This window comes from Nasonia vitripennis, chromosome 4, assembly GCF_009193385.2.
Source record: "Nasonia vitripennis strain AsymCx chromosome 4, Nvit_psr_1.1, whole genome shotgun sequence".
Taxonomy (NCBI): Eukaryota; Metazoa; Arthropoda; class Insecta; order Hymenoptera; family Pteromalidae; genus Nasonia; species Nasonia vitripennis.
In genome coordinates, this window is record NC_045760.1 from 25449809 (window position 1) to 25455879 (window position 6071).

The following is a 6071-nucleotide window of genomic DNA, read 5'->3' on the forward strand; positions in this document are numbered from 1 at the left end:
GACAATATTTTATTGTTTTTTTTTAATTATAAATTTTTGTGATTTTCTTTTAAACTTCAATAAATGTTTTCGAACGTTCATATTTCTTTCATAGCGTATAAATAATGTATTAAAAATTTACGAATAAAATACATCATTACTTATTGAAATTAATGAGATACTATTGTATTAGAAACATTAAAATATTAGTCATCAGAGAAAACAAAAACGCGCTTTTCTATTTACCTCATAGGTGGTGTGGACACAATAGAACTTAATGTAATAATGAATATCACTAATGAAGATAGCATAACTAAGGGGTGGTGAGGAGGGGGAAGAGGGTCTTCATGAGTAAAAAATAACACGTTTTTTGAAACATTTTAACGTTATTTTAAGGGGGGCTGAGGGGGGGCTGATTCTCACCTCGGCTCAAAATGGATATATATATATATATATATATATATATATATATATATATATATATATATATATGTATGTATGTGTGTGTTAGGGTAGTAATAAATTTACCGAACTAACAAAGTAATGTTGTATGATTATGCGGATGATAGCTTACTCTCTCATACGGGGGAGATCAGCACTTCGCACTGATTGTCGCGGCGGAGCTGTTTGCGTGATAATAAAACACCAAGAAAAATTAAATTATTAACGAGAACGACTTACTTGTGTTTGTTGACGGGGATGACCCAAAGGTTGAAGAAGATCAAAACTCTCAAATCAAGTAATCTCTTAGGCTCAATTATTTCAAAAATTCCTTTATTTGTTTCTGGAGACTTCAAATAATTTTCAAATGGAATAAGACACAATTTCAGTAAATGATGATCAAGACGGAAACACAATTAAGACTAAACTCCAACTTAAAGACTCAGAAATATAACTATAAAATCGAACTCTTGAATAGCGTCCTTATACTCTTGGATCGCACACACAGGAATGAATAATCGGGGGAGGCGAAGCTTGAAGAAAGCGTCATAGCTTTCTCCCACGCAGGGTCTTTACTTCTCCTTCGCACTTCAGTTTAGCCGCGCTCTCTTTCTTACTCATTAGGCGTTATGGGCCTAAGTACGGTCAACGGCTAAACTGCAGCGTCGACTGTGCACGCGCGCTTTCAGCCAAGGGATGAGAAGTTTGTTTTGGTTTAGGATTACTTCTTGTGCTCGTTAAGCGTCGAAGTTTCTGGATTTTTCCTGCTGTCTTTGATTCATTTAATTTAATATTTCTGAATATTCATCCAGTAACTTCGTCACTTAACAGTGTGTGTGTGTGTGTGTGTGTGTGTGTGTGTGTGTGTGTGTGTGTGTTAATTTTAGTAAGCTGTTCTATCATTAATTGCCTTTGCTACTTATTTGTTCCGTTAAATTAATTCATCAGGTTGTTTAATTACTCCTCGTTTTGTTCTTACTTCAATTCATTCCGAAACTTCTATCCTGCCGGCGATTAATGTTAAGATAACTTTCTTTATTGTTAGTCACACGTTCATTTTTCTAAATCAAAGTACATGTCTTGTTTTTTTTTTTACTAATTACCACTTGCAAATCTTAGAGTCTAAGGTTACATGTTATGGTTTATGTTTAGCTTTCGTGGCACATATTTTGATGACTTATACTGACATTAATATTTGATGATTACACTGTGTATATATGTTTATATTAATTGATTATTATAATTTTACTAATATAAATTGAGTTATGATTATTATAAAGTTACTAATATAATTTGAGCTTTGATTATTATAAAGTGCGTTAGTGCTTGTCTAAATTATATTTGATTCTATACGTGCGATTTTTGATTATAAATTTATACGTTGAGTACGCTAATGTGTAACATTCCTTTACTTATTATTCCCTTTTATTTATCTTGTTCTTACCCCTTTCTTTTCTTCTTTCGAGACCGAGGTTCCTCGCGCTCTTGTCAGGATTTTCCCCATTCTTGTAATAATTTGCAGATCAGAATTAAATATTTTCGCATGACCCTGGTAGAAAATTGGCTGGATGATCTGGCCGCGAAACTATCTTTTGGGCAGTACTGAAAACATTTTCTGCCCAGAAATTTTCAAAGAATCTGCGCAGATTTTGGCAGTATCGACCAGAACCTGGCCGGGAAGTTAATTTTAAAAAGAGCCCCTAACCTTAAATTATAATAGATAATTATAATAGACATCCTACAATAAATAAGAACTTCGTAAATATTGATGGAAATGAGTCCAGTTTTGTTATTCAGGGGTTTCTGGGGTCACTTAACACGAATATCGTGACGGCAACGCTCTCCTAGGTACCTGGTGCCCAGGGTGGACAGTATCACGTCGTCTCCTGGAGATTTTTTGGAAATTTATAAATAATCAGACGAAACTCGTTACTCGAGGGCTTTTTGCGGTCGCAGAACACGAATATCGCGACGGCAACGCTCCCCGAGGTACCTGGTGCCCAGGGTAGACAGTATCAGGTCGTCTCCTGATATATATGATTATTTTCAGCCGGGATCTGTTCCGTTTGTTTCGCTCCGACTGAAGCTCGTCCTCTCCGGATTCAGCTTGCTGACACTGTTGTAAGTATTTTCTTTTTAACTTGCATTTTGTAATTTTAAGTTTATTTATTTGGTTAATTTACGTTCTTGTATTTATTGTTTCAGCCATGGGTTCCAGATCCGACTAAGGCTCTCTACTACCCTGCTGATGATTTTAAGTTGAAGTTCTTATAGTGCTCAATTGTAACTTGGAAAATGTTTTAAAAAAATGTATTGGAAGTTTCAATATATGTTTCATGTACACAAATTTTTGTAATTATTTATCCCGTGTTGGTTCCTCCCATATCCAATCAAATACTCCATTCTTGTTTTTTTGTAGGCAGTTATATGCCTGTTTTTTTATTCGTTTTTCTTTCTTGCTTACACAACATTGATTATTTAATAGCATATTGGATTACATGATTTTTGTTATATAATTTCTTTTGTTTATGAACTTAGTACAGTTGTCAGCCACATTTAGCTACTTCTGTACTAAATCCTTACACTAAAAAAAAAAATTTATCTTATTCATTAACTAGATCATTTTTATGAGGCTTTTCCTCTCGCTTAGTTTCTCAGCTCTTAGCATTAAAATATAATAATACGTATTCATATTTGTACATTCATTGATTTTGCAAAAAAAGAATCATAATACCTAGTCTTATTCATCTTACCCCATCATTGATTTTGGTTTACTTATACGAGTAAAATGTCGTCTTACAGTTTGTTTTGGACTTATAATTATTGTTCGAATATAGACTCAGATATAAATATAAATATATATATATATATATATATATATATATATATATATATATATATATATATAAATGCGTTAATTCTACTAAACTTTCCTATCATTAATTGCCTTTGCTACTTATTTGTTCCTTTAGATCGTCTCATCAGGTTGTTTATTACTCTTTTTATGTTCCGTTTTAATTCATTCCGCGACTCTTAACCCGCTGGCGATTAATGTTAAGATAGCTTTCCTTATTACTTGTCACACGTTTACTAATTTTTTTTCATCCCACTCGAAGTACATGTCTTGTTTCTTAACTAATTACCACTCGCAATTCTTAGTGTCTAACGTACATCATGTGTTAATTTTGTTTTTTTTTTTGCTTTCGAGGCACATATTTCGATGACTTAAACTAACATTAATATTTGATGATTACATAGTGTATATATACTTATATAAATTGATTATTATAAATTGCGTTGGTGCATATCAAGATTATATATGATACTTTACGTGCGATTATATATGATACTATACCCAAGGGGCGGCGGCTTGCTTTCCCATGGCGATAGCTGTGTGGTTTGGTAACTTTTTGTAGGCTTCGCCTCATTGTTTTCTCGTGGCTTGTTACTTGGCGGTCGGTCCGCGTCCTGCTGCGGCGATTTCGATACCAACAGTTTACTGCCGTATGCTTTATTTTCCCGCAAATTCGGCATTTGTCTAGATTTTGTTGTGTTACTATATTTACTTATTTACTTGTGCACTGTTATCTTTTTTTGTTGCCGTATTCTGTTCCGAATTCCGTGATAGCACGCAAGGTCGTATTCGACTTGTATTGCCGCTATGATTGCTTCGTTTAAGTCGTTATAATTACCGATTCGCGTACTTATTGGCTAGTCCAAGCCCTTTTTGAAGTAATATACTAACTTTCTATTAAGTTCTGTTTTGAAACTCGCCGTGTTTCTTTTTTCCACGTTTACGGCTGCTTTAATATTCACGTCCAAAATCCTGATTCTGTTCGAGTATGTTACTACTTTCTTCCCTTAATCTTGTCTTATGCTTGCGAATTCTCCTAATAGTTTGTCGGGTGATTTCCCCAAACCAAATATTAAATCAAAATGTTTGCTTATTTCTTTCACACTTGTAAATGTTTTATTTATCGTATTGAGTCATACGCTTTTCCGTCTAATTTTGAATAAATATTTTTTGCTAGTTCGGCCTCCGCTTCTTGCGTCAAAACGTTTGCTGCTTTTTTAAGCCTTAGGACAAAAACGTGTACTGGTATATTTTTTCCATTAAACTTTGGTAGATCTCTCATTAGTTTTTCTGCCGCTTTGCTGCGTAAAATGAAAATCCCTGCATTGCGTATCCTCTTTGAATTCGAGTCCAAAAGAACCACCCGTTTAATTAGAATCCTACGGACAGTGAACAAATTCACAAAGCATTGCACCGAGTGCCACAATGGGCCAGCAGGGATAAATAAGGTTTTAGCACGGTAACGTTAAAGGTATTTATACTTAATATCACTCAAAATAATTTCAAATGATTTACTTTGATTTTGTCATTTTTACTCATAATTCTTCTTTCAGGATTTAAAGATGTTGTGTCCCCTTAAGAGAACTTAAAATATGATTTCAATTCTTGTCCATTGAATTTAATTTTCAAAAAAATTGTAGTTCTCACTTCAGTTCCGTTTATGAACAATTTTTCCACGATGTGACACTTCCAAGCGTGATCATCTCTTCCCCAACAATTCAGCTGCCAGCATAGGAGTTTACCATCTGCGCGCCTTCCTATCAGCCAATCATGAGAAAACTTCTCCATACTAGCAAAATCAGCAGCACCCACTTTACTACAAAATTTGATGCTGACGATTGCTCACTTAGTTGCTTTTTTGGCCATCATATTTGGCACAGATTTGGTGATCAGCACTTCACTTCAACAGCACTAACAACAAAACCAAAAGACAAGCTACAAGAACAAAGTAAGCGCAGCGGAACAAGATGCGATGGCAGATTGACTAGCGCTCGTCGCAGTCACAGCTTTCCGACCCTTTCCTTAGGCAAACTCCGGCTGTTTTGGAGGCGTGTCCAAAATCTAGCTCGCTTCTCTGATTGGAGCATGCTCTGAGTTGTTAAAAGGCTATTTGTCAAGAGAGAGCAGCAAGCACCGTGGTTAAAAAATGATTTGCCAAATACGTTAGTAATTATACATTCTCACAGTTATTTTTTTTCATATTTTCAATACTCAGATTTATCCACAGTACTTTCTTGTTTCTAAACTCTTATTGAATGTTGAAGATCTTGAATGCCCTCCGCTCGAGAATATAAAAAGTTATGAACATTACTTTTGTTTCAACCATCATCTTTCTATAAGGCAAAAATCTACGTGTACTGTCCATAATGCCCTTTCAATAAGAGCTTGGTTATTAAATTATTTTGCTGAAAAATTTGAACAAGACGAAATAGATAATAATAATTATTTAAAATGTACTTGCATTGAAAACAAATTACATCGAAGTTATAATAATAATAATAATAATAACCCACAGAGGTAAACAGAGTTACCTGTTCGTAGGTCCGGTACAAAACTTAAATACTAATTCAATACTAAATACAAATTTTTAATAGTATAAAATAACAAAGTAACAGAGATTAGTTTTGTGACAGTCAGTTGTGTGACAGACATTAAAATGCTACTTTTTTCCCGCTTTTCAGTGAATAAAGTGGCTATTATAGTTCAGTCGTGAATAAATATATTTATTTTGATGCAATGTGATGTATTAAACATAATACTGAAGGGATTCGATTCTATTTACGACGGACAAAACATC